The sequence below is a fragment of the Pseudorca crassidens genome, chromosome 19 (genome assembly GCF_039906515.1).
Source record: "Pseudorca crassidens isolate mPseCra1 chromosome 19, mPseCra1.hap1, whole genome shotgun sequence".
NCBI lineage: Eukaryota > Metazoa > Chordata > Mammalia > Artiodactyla > Delphinidae > Pseudorca > Pseudorca crassidens.
The window spans coordinates 14,109,443-14,124,837 of record NC_090314.1 but is presented as its reverse complement, the minus strand read 5'-3'; the positions used below and the strand labels follow the sequence as shown (position 1 = coordinate 14,124,837).

The following is a 15,395-nucleotide window of genomic DNA, read 5'->3' as shown; positions in this document are numbered from 1 at the left end:
GGTAGATAGAAGGGGATAGGGAGGGAATCACTAGACTGGTAGTCCAATGAATTGGGTTCAAGTACAAGCCTCAACACACCTCAGTCTCTACGTGACCTGGGAAAAAATATCCCGGAGGTAAGAAATAATGGCACACGGTATGTAAGGGAAGTCATGAAACTGAATCCCAGCCATGAAACCTACTTGCTGTACAGTCTTGAGAAATTAATCTGAACCTGATTCTGCATGAGGACCCTTGTAAGAATTTGACTAGATCCTTTACGAAACACATCTAGCACAAGCCTGCCACAAAGTGGAGGCTCAATAAATAGGAACTTGATTACTGGTGCTCATGAGGGTTAAAGGAGAGGTCACAGTGCTAACACACACAGTACTATTATACTGCACTTGTTCTTAATGGAGACTGCTGGCAAGGGAAAACCAAGTACCTTATCTATGGCTTTCTGTGCAGCTATGTCTAAGATGTGTCTGGCTGCCTTTTTTGAAAGCCTTTCCCTTCTCCTTCACTGCAGCCCAGTGGGGTGTGCAGACTCCAAGAGACAAAGAAGACTAGTCCTACCTAGACAGCCAGGTTACACCATCTGAAACTGAGCAATCAAAAATACCTGAATCCCGTTGGGGTTTGCAGTCCTCCAGAAAACGAACAATTTTAATTTGGTGAGGTGTTACCAACTCTTACAAGAAGGAGGGAGAAAACCAACTGATCCTTCCTCAAAGCCTATGGCCTTGCACACAGTAGACAAAGTCAAAAGCTGTTCATTTGCATTGGACAGCATGGGAATAAAACTTTTTTGCTATATACCTCAAGTAGATGATTATGCTTACAACTGATATTTAAAGTTTAGGGACATCATCTAGACCTTTCTATAATAGTTTTATTTCCAATATATTTTTCAGAAAAATTAAACCCTGAAAACTGAGCCCCCATTTTCCCCAAACTGCTCTCAAGGAGGATTTTCTTCTTGTGATTAAGAAATTAGGCTCCATGTTCTTTTCTCGGAGTTTGTAAGGAAGAGGCCTTAAAACCACTGGCAACTTCTATCAAGACAGACAAGCTTTCAACACCTAACACTGTAAATCCATATAAACTATATATAAAGATGCAGGGTGAAAAGCTGAATATTTACATCCTGAATCCTGTTGTGGTTTGCAGTCCTCCAGAAAAAGGAAAAAAATTGTTAAGGGGGAAAAAAGTACTCAGTTCTTGCTGCATTTGCCACTAACTTACTGAGTGGTACTGGGCAGGTATTGGGGCCAAGTTTGCCCATCTGTTTAGAGGAGGGAAGGTGGGGATTGAGATGGTGCCTGTGTTCTCTTCCAGTTGACGTTTGAGACTGGGTTCTTCACCTTTTGGCTTATCTTCATGGTAGAACCAGTCTAGGCCAAAGACAAAATCCCAAATAATGCTCTAACATGTGCTCATTTTATTTTATATAAGGTTCTAAATCAGCATGCACGAAATTCTGATTAAGAATGGTGGTTGGCCGCGTACTGGAAATTTTAAGACCGTTATATCAGGTTGGAAGTAAAGTGAACTTCCTACCCTCTGGTTCCTCCTTTAAATAAGGTTTTAAAATTTTTTTATCTAGATTCCCCTGTGGACCCTTTGCTATCATGTGCTGTTTATATAGAAAGAATCCCATAACTTGCTTTGGAGACCTGCATCCTGAAACCAAAATAGCTCATGATACAGCCTCTAAGTCATCATTTATTGATTTATAGAGCACCCATCACATGATCGAGGTGCTTTACAATACAGTAAACATCACAACAGAACTCACATAGTTAAATACAATCAACAAATTACAGAACTAAAAAAAAAACAAACAAACAAAAAACTGGAATGAAGCAACATTATGTCAAATTTCAAAGATGCTGAGAAGTGGCAGTACACAAAAGGTAATTCCACCAACTGGGGACCAGACAGGCAAAGATACACAGGCACCACAACCCCAAACGGGGAGATTTGTAGAGGGTGAATGAGCATATAAAATAAAATTTCACAACCAAGAATGAAGGCCATTAAAGACACTATGACACCCAAGTAATCACAGAACTAGTGGAATAACCTCACAAAAATATTACCTTGTAATGACAAGAAAACCAACCTCATTTGGATTTTAAACTCACAAGAGGCCAGAAAGCCACTGAGATCATCCATCCTATTATGAGCACAGACTGAAATCGATAAGCCTTTACAAGAACTTGGAATAAATTTAGGAAACAGGCAACGGTTCTACAATCCATAAGACTATGCAGGTGTTGTTGATGGTTGGCACGAGGTCAGGGAGAAAAATCCTTTTCCTAAAGCAGACAAGACTCACACTAATGATGAGGCACTGCTGGGACAAAAGCCACCTGGATCAGTGTCACTTGAGTGTGGTTTAATATCAAATGTAGAGGCATTTAGATTCACAGTCAGATGAACACTGGGAAAGGCACAGATGACACCTCTGACAGAGGAAAAGAAGCCAAAACATCTCTCGAGGCCTGTGTTTCCATATGTAGCACACTCAGGGCACCAGGTGGAAAGGGGTGTCGTGAGACATGCACTCATTCCTGGCTCTCCTTCTACCCCCCCATGATCTAGCCCTAAAGAACACATGGTTACACCAAAGTAACTGCATTAATGTGGCACTTAAAGTTCAAGAATAGTTGTCCCTGAGTTACTAGGTCATTTGCTCCTCTCTGAAGAGTCAAATCCCAGGTTTTAACTCAAGAGATTGCTAGCAGAATTACAGCAATAGGAGAACAAAATTCAGACTCCATCTTGCCACAAGCAAGCACCATGTGAACAATTTCTGATTTAAGAATAAAAAGGGATTGCATTCAAAGTCCCAGGTAGGCATGCAGTACTGCTGGCACTTTGGGGCAACAGTGTTTACAGAGTCTTTGAAAAAGTAAAGTCACACGCCAAGTTCTTGAAGAAAATTGGGCTGCAATGAATCAAACAATTTCACATTCAGCCATTACACATTTATGGGCTTTTTTAATGCTTCAGAGTGAAGAAGAGACTGACATTTAGAAAAATCACTCTCTACTGTGACTACATCCTCAATTATTTTACTTCTGCTTTAAAAGACATGCAAGTTCATAAAGGACTGGCTCCTTGCAGGAATCCTTTCATTCTTCTGCCCAAGCATTTCTCCAAACCCCCCAGAGCAGAGATGCACCAATTCTCACTGATTCTCACAATTAATCACCATGTCCCATCAGGTACTGTCTCAAGTTCTATCCCTTATATGCCAAAGACTACCTCCAAGTCCCAGCCTCACACCAAACACAGAGGAACCTGGGCACACCTTTAACACTGCACATGCTCATTTTACATTTCCTGAAATTATTTTTGAAAACTTATGATATGAAATATACTTATGCTCAAACAGTAATAAAAATCCAAGTGCAGTATGTCAGTGGCAAAATCTGTATATGTCAAATAACAAAGCCTTTACATCCCTGTAATGCTTTGGGATTCACGTAAGAATCTATACAGAACCCAATACATATACTGCCATGGCCATGTGATTTTCAAGTATTAAATTTGTTTGCATAAGGAAACAACCTGAGATTTTTCTAAACTGCACTTCTCTGGCACTCAGTATTATAACCTTCATTCAATACAATAAAAGCCAACAACTTGACAATTATTGGAAAAAAATTATATTTTGGAAGAACTCACTACATAAGGTGACAGAATTCCAAAATCAAATTACATGAAAATATACATCGCAATTTCTTTGTACAATAGGTGAGAAAAATCTGCAGTATAGAGGATAGAGGCAAAGAAATATGAAGAGCTAAGGAGAAGGGTGTGTGGGTAAACAGCATTTTTAATAGCAAACCCAGAAATTAAGTAGAAAGCCTGCAGCTGTGCATGCTTTATTCATCCAACCTTCACATTAGGTAACTGAGGGCAAAAATAAAACCAAATCAGAATTTTGTATTGTTTGGGGTAAATTTCAATCATTTTAAATCTGAATTGAATTCAGAACCAACTCTTTTTAGTTCTTGGGGATAATGACTGAATTCAAGAGCTCTCAACAATGAAAAAAATGTTATTGCTATATCCAATCCAAGAGATGGGTGCAAGTATAATACAAAAGGGATGAAGCACCTAGTGATGACCATTCCTCTGAAGTCATCATTAAAAATCAAGTAGTTGCTTATTGAGTGTTTCAGTATTCGAACTAAATGATCCTGGCAGACAGAAGAGACAAAAGCAAAGGGGAGTGTGTCAAAACAAAGAAGATACAAAGTTTAGTAAGTGAAAAGAGTTTAATGAAGCCTCAATGGTTTAAAGGAAATTAAATGGAAACTTTTAATCCTAATTGCTTTTTATCTGACATGCTTTAAGGAGTCTTTTAAAACTGATAAGAAACAATGAATAGGGAAAGAAAACCTGCTAAAATCTTTTAGAATTTACACGATTCTTATTCTACTACAAGAAAGCATTATTTGGTACAAGGTGTGTTTGTGGATGTACATGAACAGTATATATATTATCCGGATCATGTTGTGCTATGTACAGGTCTTTACAATTCTTCCTGAAGGTTAAAACAGTTCATTAGAATTCAAAATGCGTAATCATCTGTAAGTTGGCACTTGTTAGGCTCTTGTCAGCATTGATACTGGCATGTTTTATTGCAGCCCAGTTCCAGCCAGTGTTTGCCAACTTGTTACAACAGAAGTCCAGCAATAGGTGGGTAGAGTGCAGGAAAAACAGTGCCATGTTTCTCAATTGGAGACCTACAAGAAAGCAAACAGCATTATATAATGATTTTATAAATTACAAAAGAATTGATTGATTAGAAATTTTTATTTGTATTCCATTTCTTGGGAAACAAATTTTTCATTTCACTTTAAGCTCACTTTTGTGCATTTCCAATATGATAGCCACATACAACCATTTCATTTTAAATTCAAATAATTGTTAATAAAATTTTAAATTTAGTTCCTCAGTCACACTACCCACATATCGAGTGCTCAGTATGTCTACTGACTACCATGTTGGACAATGCAAATATAGATTATTTCCATCAGTGAAGAAAGTTCTATTACTAAGCTTTAACTTAGATTTCTCTAGGTTTAGTCCAAACCTATATTATCCGTGAAGCCTCTGACAACTGACCTCTCCCAATTAGAGTTCCCTATTGTTTTGTATCTGCTAATCTCATGTGTTCAATTCGACTAGAAGAACCACAGCTAAATAAAAACAACTACCACCTTATCGAGTGCTTATTATGTGCCAAGCAGTATACAAAGTGCTATACAAACTTATCTCATGTAATGCTCATAATCACCATATGAAGGGGTTTCCCCCATTTTACAGAGAAAAGAGAGACAAGGTCACAGAGCTAATTAATAAGTGGCAGAGTTTCCTGTTCAAAAGGTTAGGAAAAAACACTAGTTTCAATTAAATTTTAAAAAGTCTAATTAAATGATTGGACTTTTCAGAGCTTTTATTATATGAATGTGTCCTTTGAGTATGTAGCGGGAGCAGGGGAGGAGAATACCTATTACTATTACATCGGATCAAGTACTCCAGAAACACTGAAGTCTGTATCACCTGCCAAGCCAATGCTGGTCACAAAGAAGTCTAATAGAAGATGACTGGGAATCCAAGGGATATAATTTTAAACTCCTAACAATGAAGCCAAATGTACTTAGAGCCATGGCAAATATTTAACTCACACCAGATGTGTGAAAAGTTCAGTGTGTCTTCTAAATCCCCGAATGAATTTATCAATATTACAATCACCCGAATTCAACCATACCAGAGGTCTGATGTGGGCAAGAAGAAAGCTGTGGGCTTATCTATGGCCGAACATGTGGCTATTTCCTGAATTTAGACTACCTCCCTAAGACAGCTCCTGAGAAGCAGAATGACTGCTAAATTTCTCTCCAAAGGGCTCATACCAATCAATGTAAATGGTCCCCAGCAAAGCACTGAATCCACCAAATATGAATATACCACCTTCACCAGCAATCAGGTTCTATTGTTTGCACACAGATACACATATGTGCACACGTTTTATTAGAAAATCTAAAGACATAGACTGATACTCAAGAGAAATCATTATGAATAGGACTGTAACTTTTAGGTTATGTTACTTAAGTGTTTTTCCAAAGACTACATATCACACCCAAATTTACCCCTGCCCAGTTAACCTCTCAGGGCTGAAAAAGAGCTGGGTATAGAGCTCGGGCATTCAGTAATCATTCCCTTATGATATGAACAAGAAATTTCAGGGTCACAAAAGAACCATTTAAAACCTGTTTCCATGTGAGGTTTTAAAGAAAAATACTCCAGAGAGGACTGACTATAGAAAGTCATTAACTACCTAAAATCAGGTATTTGAGCCTTTTAGTAGTTAGGAAGGACCCAGCTTTAAATAGCTTTAGCTTCTTCTTCAGCAGGAAAAGAAAAATCTATTCCCCCCGCCCCGCCTTTAAATAAAATATATTCTAAACAGACAAAAGGCCTTGGTACAGAAAAAGCAAGTTTGTTGTTCTTTTCTCTAGAAAGAGAAATGTGAAACTGAATTACCTGCATAACACTCAAATAAACGGTGCTGACCTAAAACAGTCATTTACAATTTGTAAGCATATCCCATTTCTGGTTTAAAATAAATCTTCTGTTGTGTGACTTTGTTAAAAAATCACACCATTTTTATATTAATGGAAATTATATCAACTGTATGTCTTTACAAAATAACTTAAGTATCTATTTTTTGCCTCAAACTTACACTTCATTATTCTTGATTTCTAACCTACAAATCTGGAGATGGTTTAGTTGGAAAGTGTCTTGTTCCATTTATTTCTAAAACTAGAATCAAATCATTAGTTTTCCATGTGGCTACACAATTTAATCTTTCTAAAAGGCCTAAAAAAATAAAAAGCAGACAAGCGTGATTTCCAAAAAAAAAAAACACTTTTTTTTTAACACTTTTTGATGTTAAAGACAATATTGAAAGTAATTCGTCATTCAAGGGTAAGTGTCCCAATAAGCTCAACCATTCTTAAGTGAAAGCAGTCCATGAGTTAAATAGCTTAGTATATCAAGGAAGTTTTCCCCATTATCTTTCACACAGATGATTCCAAAAGTTCCAATTCATTCTACACTGCCACCAAATATACTACTTACTAAACAACAACTCTCCCCCTATCACCAATCCATCTGTTTTTCCCCCAAACTGAACTATTCTTTTTCTTTTCCTTATGTCATGCACTGGTGACCATCCACACACTTCCTTTCTGAGGTCGGTAATACCTCACTCTCCTAGCTCTCCTCCTTGTGACCAGGCAGCCCACATGTTTCTGTCCCCTAAATGTGGAAATTGTGCAAGATGCTGTCTTTGGCCCTAGTATGTACTGCTCTCTATACCAAATGAATGGTCATCTCTACTCTAGAGACTTCTAATCTCACCCGCAGCCCTACGTCTAACCTCTGTCCTAACCATTCAGTATCAGTCATACTTTCTCAAAGCTGCACCGTGTTTCTACTCCCACTAGAGCTCTGCGAGTGGTTTAACCTTTTTTAGGCCTGGTCTAACTGGCTAGGTGAACAGCTCTCTAATGGCCTGGATAATGTCTATGGTACTCCTACAGAGCCCCTTCTTTCCCAAGAAAACAGTGCCTTTGTAAATATTCATTAACAAGAAATGAAATGAGCTCAGGGTCAGCTGTTCTTGGTGTTACCTCTCATTTCAAGATATAAATCTTAATCCTTAATAACATGCAACTGTTAAAAGGGAAGCAGATATACATTATTGAGCTAGTAAAATATCAAGACAATGTTAAATGGAAAGTACAGAGTGTATGCTATGTATACATTTATGTTATAAACACAGACACAAAATCACACTTGTGTGTACATGTGTGTTAGGGGGAGAGTAAGATTTCTGAAAGATTAAACAGTGTTTACTTCTGATAGCAGAACTGGGGAGCTGAGATGGAAAAGAGATTTACTTTCCCTTATATATAGCTGCAACTATAAAGGTAGCAGTCAAATTCAGAAGGAACCAAAATAGAGCCATGATATTTATGGGTTAGAGAAGATGTTTCTAGAAGGGAGATCAATAGTCAATTCAATTCAATTGCTACAGAGATTAAAAATCAAAACTAAGGGACTTCCCTGGCGGTCCAGTGGTTAACACTCCCCACTTCCACTGCAGGGGGCACAGGTTCAATCCCTGGTCGGGCGAACTAAGATCACACACGCCTCATGGTGCAGCCAAAAAAAACCCACTAAACTAAAATTAAGCCTTTGGATGTGGCAAACAGGCAGCCCCTGGTTTCCTTATTACGGTAGTTTTCTGTGGAGAGGGAAGAAGGTGCGGCAAATGTGCTGGAAGATTGACAGTTTAAAAAAAAAAAACAGGGCAAAGCCCCTTTGTTTCCCAGGTCCCTCTCTTCCTCCCTAAAGTTAAGTAGTACTACAAATTTTAAGAATTTTATATACTTCTTCTAGTCCTTTCTTTTTAAAAAAACTTTTATTCTATCGGATAACTATGATAGAATAAAATATAGTTGGTTTTACTTTATAATTTACATAAATGATATCATACTTTTTTTTGCAAATTGCTTTTCCTACTCAAGATTTGTGTTGAGGGCTTCCCTGGTGGCGCAGTGGTTGAGAGTCCGCCTGCCGATGCAAGGGACACGGGTTCGTGCCCCGGTCTGGGAAGATCCCACATGCCGCGGAGCGGCTGGGCCCGTGAGCCATGGCCGCTGGGCCTGCGCGTCCGGAGCCTGTGCTCTGCGACGGGAGAGGCCACAACAGTGAGAGGCCCGCATACCACAAAAAAAAAAAAAAAAAAAAAAAAAGATTTGTGTTGAGATTTAACCATGTGATTATATATTACTAAGTCTACATTAGGTATTTTAGCTGATACAATAGAATATTGTAACTGATATTAATAGTAACTGATCAATTCTGATAGGTCTTTTAAAAATTACACACAATACTGCAAGCAATATCCTTGTATCATGTCTCTCTGTACACATGTGCTGGAGTTTCTCTAACCTATACACCTAAATCGCAGGATACGTGTTTTCAAATTGAGTAGATATTACCAAATTGCTCTCCAATGTTGACAGAACAACTTCACTCATACCAGTATTTCAGGTACACCACTTCCCGAAATCTTCACCAACACTTGGGTTTCTTGGACATTTTGGTTTTTGACAACCTGATGGATTTGATGTCATCCCCTGTAACTTCGTATTTCTGCTTACAAATAGAGCTGAATTAATTTTTGCATGTATAACAACAATCATCTTTCTTTTTGCTTCTATTTATTATCTATTCATATCATTGTCCTTTGTGCTGATATTTTTCTTATTGCTTTGCAAAAGTCTGTAGATTCTAGATAGAAATCCTGAATATTAGATTTACAGAAAATTTTTCCCAGTTTGCCGCTTATATTTGTTTACTTTGTCTTGTCATAATATTTAAGTTTTTGGTTTTGATACAGCCAAATTTATCAAATTTTTTCCTTTTGTGGGTGTTACTGGTGCCTAATAAATCCTTCTCTACCTTGATATTCTCCTGTATTTTGTTCTGATATTTGTTTTTCCTATCTGTCTTATGTTTTAAAATTTACTGGAGATAGCTTAGTCTCCTCCTTACCTCAGTCAACAAGATCACTATAGATCACCTGTATTAGTGGGAGTGAGGTGGATGCATCCTTGAAGCAGGTTCAGTAGAGTCTGCACTTTTCTTCATAATCTTACTGTAACACAAGAGATCAGAAAGCCTCAACGTTTAAGGAGCCCTAATTTTAAGGAGATACGGGTGAGATGTGGAGGCTAATCCTTAAATGATCTGAATATGAAACCCATCAAGGATGTGGTCCTATTGTGATAATCACATACTCCAAATGTGGTCTCAAATAAGCCATGAAGAAAATATGGCCACCTAGGAGGAACAGAAGCCGTATACATGGAGCCACATATACTTCTATTTGTGAGAAATGACTCTAGATTCATGCGTACACATATGCAACGAGGTAAGGCAGAAAATCTTCTATCTAACTGTGCTGGGTTACACAATGCCTACTATCCTGGGTGAGGTTATCTACGAAACAGGTTCTCAGACAGGTATTTGTTTACTGGGAAGTGCTTCCAAAAACAAGAGTGAGGGAAATAGATCTAAGCAGAAGAAGAAGATGAACTGAGGGGGGCAGTTGAAATAAAGGCTTCAGTCAATCCCACACTGGAATGGCCCTTCAGATAATTCCCAAATTGAGAAAAAAGTCCAAGCCTTTGTATCAACCCATCCCTTACCCAAACCAACTAGTCCTTGGATGCAAGTGGCCTCTGGGGAAGGGGACTAACTTGGGCAAGTGATCTCTTTTAGCTAAGGGCAACACTGCTAGAAAGCAACTCAGCTATGAGTTATCAGTAGGCAACATGCCCAGCAGGCTGGGATATGATTATTTCCCTCTGGACAGAGACAGTAACATCCACTACACCCATAGCTTATCTTCTCTTATCATCTTACTTATTCCCTGATGAAGCCAACCAGCAAGTTGTGAGTTGACCTATGAAGAGGCCCATGTGACAAAAAACTTAGGACTCAGTCAATGGCCTATAAGGAATAGAAACCTGACAAAAACCAGTTGACTGAACTTGGAAGCAGATCCACCCACCACAGCTGAGCCCTGAGATGGCTGCAGTGCCAACCAACACCTTGAATGCAGCATTATAAGGAGCCCAGAGCCAGAAGAGTCAACCAAGTCATACATGGAACCCTGGCCTATGGTAACCATGAGATAAGAAATGCTGTTTTAGGGCTTCCCTGGTGGCGCAGTGGTTGAGAATCTGCCTGATAATGCAGGGGACACGGGTTCGAGCCCCGGTCTGGGAGGACCCCACATGCCGCAGAGCAACTAGGCCCGTGAGCCACAACTACTGAGCCTGCACGTCTGGAGCCTGTGCTCTGCAACAAGAAAGGCTGCGATAGTGAGAGGCCCGCGCACCGTGATGAAGAGTGGCCCCCGCTGGCCACAACTAGAGAAAGCCCTCGCACAGAAACCCAACACAGCATTAATTAATTAATTAATTAAATAAATAAAATGACACTTAAAAAAAAAAGAAATGCTGTTTTAAGTCACTGAATTTTAGGTAATTTGTAACACAGCAACAGAGAATACAATCCCTCTAGCCTTGATACAGAACCAAAAGACCAAAGTCCTTTTGTCTAGTGGTATAGAATGTGGCCATGCTGCTGATCTATGGGAAAGGGAGGATTTGTTTCTCCCTATCTCCTCTCTCTTCATCCCATCCCACACCTGAATTAGAAAAAGGATATGGTTATTAATTATTAATAATCTTTATACAGGAGACACAGATACTACATGATTACACTTATATGAGGTATCTAAAGTAGTCACACTGATAGAAACATAAAGTGGTGGTTGCCAAGGCCTGAGGAGAGGGGGAATGGAGAGTTGTTGTTCAAGGGGTAGAGAAGTTTCAGTCGTGCAAAATGGAAAAGCTCTAGAGATATACTGTACAACAATGTGCATATAGTTAACAATACTGTACACACAAAAATTGTTAAGAGGGTAGATTTAGGTTGTGTGTTTACCACAATAAAAGTAAAATAAAGAAAATCTGGATCAAGTACATCAACACTAATGCTTCCAGTTAAAAGAAAATTATATGTTATAGATTTTGATGTAAAAAATTACATCATTAAAAAATACTAAATTAAATTTACTTTTCATTCAACCCAAATAGAATGTACATTTTTCAAGTGCTTCTTGTGGGTTTTATTTCACATCATCCTATCACAAGACTACAGAGACTGAGGATATTCAGAAAGTGCATGAAAAAAGCAAGTCTTTAAGAAGAGTTTGAGGGCTTCCCTGGTGGCGCAGTGGTTGGGAATCCGCCTGCCGATGCAGGGGACACGGGTTCGTGCCCCGGTCCGGGAGGATCCCACATGCCGCAGAGCGGCTGGGCCCGTGGGCCATGGCCGCTGGGCCTGCACGTCTGGAGCCTGTGCTCCGCAACAGGAGAGGCCGCAGCAGTGAGAAGCCCGCGTACCGCAAAAAAAAAAAAAAAAAAAAAAAAGAAGAGTTTGAGTGATAGACTAGAGCTCGCTAAATCTGCCACAAAGCAACAGGTTTCTACAGTATAGCCATGGGCATAAAAATCATGTAATGACAGAGACATTTAGATTATGTGGGGCTTCCCTGGTGGCGCAGTGGTTAAGAATCCACCTGCCAACACAGGGGACACAGGTTCGAGCCCTGATCCGGGAAGATCCCACATGCCGCGAAGCAACTAAGCCTGTGCGCCAAAACTACTGAGCCCGCGTGCCACAACTACTGAAGCCCGCATGCCTAGAGCCTGTGCTCCGCAACAAGAGAAGCCACCGCAATGAGAAGACCGCGCACAACGAAGAGTAGCCCCCACTTGCTGCAACTAGAGAAAGCCCACGCGCAACAACGAAGACCCAACGCAGCCAAAAATAAATAAGTAAAAATAAATAACTTTATAAAAAATAATAATAATAAAAAATAAAGATTATGTGGGCACCTCAACCCTACAGCTTACCTTGTTCTGTGCATTAGGTAGATGAGGAAAACATAGGCCCTTTTATAGAAGGTATTAGTTAAGTCATGGAGTCTGATGTGATTTCTTAATTTAATTTTCAAATGATTTCACTTTTAGTGCAATCCAAACAGATGACTGGAATTGGGTATTACTGAGGCATTATTTCCCAACTGCATCATATCACATGTAACAAGAGCAGTAAGACAAATTCATAAATGGCTAAAAGTTAAGACTCTAGGTGCTACAGTACTTCAGAAAGGGAAGAATTTGCTTGGGGATGAAGAGCAATAACTTCATGAAAGAAGGGAAATTTGAAATGGACCTCATCTCAAATGGCAAAAGAAACAGAACACACATTCCAGACCCTTGGCACGGGAAATGGGTCGAGTATTTGAGTTGAATGAATGACAAGATACATTTCAGAAAGAGGGGGACTATACGAGCATAAGAGGGAAGCTACTAGTAATTGTTAATCAACATACAATAGACAAGACTGGGTCCCTGAATGCTAGTTAAGTACGTCTGCTTTAATTACTTTTTTGTTTGTTTGTTTTTTTGGCGGCACCACACAGCTTGTGGGATCTCAGTTCCCCAACCAGGAATTGAACCACGGCAGTGAAATCTTAACCACTATACCACCAGGAAACTCCCCTTAATTACTTATTAATCAATGTTTCCCAAAGAATGTTTGTCTTTGGCCATAGGTGGGCCAAAGGATCCTCATGATGAGGATGAGCTTCAGACTGAAAACAAAATGCAAAATCGTTTACTCAGTTCTTACCGATGAAAAACACACAGTTCAAAGACTATAATTTTTTACACAGAAGCCTGAGCTTAATAGTAACACAATAAGTTAGGAATAGTAACTAAAATTAACCATTAAAATATTAGAGCATTAATTTAATATAAAATTCTGTCCTATCTAATGTCCAGCTGCCACACACACCCTTCTACAACAGTGCACAGCCATTACAATGCACGAATGAATTTATATGTAGGACTTGCAACTTTAAAGAAGGATGTGTAAGCAGTGCTGACCTGTTTGCCAAGATTTCCAGTTATTGCTTCCTACACCTTTAATTGTAAGTTCTCAGTTTAGTTTCATCATTAACAGTATATTATACTGTTTTTCAATTAACCTATTCTATGCAAGGAGGTATTTTGATTCAACATTATTATTTGCCTCCATCTTCTTTTTACATGAACCTTAATCTTGATAAGTATACTTTAAAGACGTGTATGTTATGATCAAGTATAAATTAACTCTAATCCCACCAACAAAGAATATATAATCCCTTACAAAATTAGTTTGTGACACTTCATTCGTACTTATTTATTTTATTTGCAATATACTATCAAGGTAAAAAAAACTCTTGATTATTTCCTAAATTTATAAAGTACTGTTTATAAGGTAAAATCACACATAAGCTTAGGCTTCAACCTATTATTTCCTTCCTCTCAATTCGTTGTTGTCGCCAAGCTCTTTTCTGACTGGAAAATAGTATGGGTAAGGAAAACAAGCCCTGAAGTGCTTGTTGTTCCTAAGATATTGTCCGACCCATAAAAGAACCAATGCAATAAATGAGCTGAGCTTCGTGAAGACTAACATGGCAGTTGTATCCAGGACAAATATCTAGGATGAAGTGCAGGCCGACACAAAAGATGTTCAACTAGTAACAAGAACTTGACCTAAGGTGGTGGAAAGCAAGAGTCAAAAGAAAAGATGAGGATCACTGACTAGACATGTGGGAGGTATTAGATGTAATGATAATGAAATCAGGACAGGACTGTTAGCAAAAATAAACAAAACAGAAATAATTTGAAGACTGCAAGGTTATTGCTATATCTGTTGGGAACAAAGAGAAGTAAAGTTAATTTTCAGCATTTTAGGTTATTATAACAAGATCTAAAAGTAGATATGAGTCTTTTCAGAAACTTAGAGATAATCAAACATGAAAACAGAATGAAAAGTGGGTAGACTTTAGCTTAACTTCTGATTTACCTTTGCATTTGATACGTTTAATCATAAAAATCATAAATAAAAATTAAGACACTGTGATACCAGTTCAAGGATAGACAAGCCAACTAAGGAAACCTAGAAAGGTCAGAAACAGATCAACACATACCTGGAATGTAGTTTTACAACATAACCAACACTGCATATCAGTGGTGAAAGGATGGACTTGTAAATAAATGATGCAGTCAACAGTTATATATTAGGGGGAATCAAAGGGTAAAGTTGAACTCCAACTCATACCATACATCAACCAATTTCAGTGAATTCAACACATTTGTGAAAGGCAAAACCATAATAACTTTTAGAAGACAGTATACAATAGTAGCTTTCTGATGGCAGGGAAGAAACTAAGACACAAAAAGTAAAATGCATACAGGAAAGAACTAAAAAATTAAACTGCATTAAAATTAAGCACCTTGTTCATCCAAAGACACCATGGAAAAAGTGAACTGACAAGGATACAAATCAATAACCTTACTGAAAAACAGGAAAGACCAGAATAAGCATTTCACAGAGGAAGTGTCAATGGTCAAACACATGTTACAATACGCAATTGCATTGGTAACTAAGGCAACACACATTAAGTCCATAATGACATATCATTTTACACCAGATCAAAAACTTTGGGAAAACAAACTTTGAAGAACTCTGATAATATCAAATGTTAAAGAGAATATGGAACAAATGGAATCCTTGTCCTTGCCAAAAGGAGTATAAATAGATGCAACATTTTGGAAGACAATTTGGCATTATCTACTCAAAGTGGTGTGCATATACCTTTAACTTAATGCCACCCCTAGGTATACACCCA

At 38.4% G+C, this 15,395-nt stretch overlaps 1 protein-coding gene across 2 annotated transcripts in view; it reads right to left on the bottom strand.

Moving 5' to 3' along the window:
- Positions 1-1,688: 1,688 nt before the first annotated feature.
- The window catches only part of UBE2G1 (ubiquitin conjugating enzyme E2 G1), a 132,939-nt gene continuing 119,232 nt past the window's right edge, over positions 1,689-15,395 (bottom strand). For both annotated transcript variants that reach the window (XM_067715882.1, XM_067715883.1), the window contains exon 6: positions 1,689-4,746. The gene's annotated coding sequence lies outside the window, so the exon portion shown is untranslated. The remainder of the gene's footprint in view (positions 4,747-15,395) is intronic.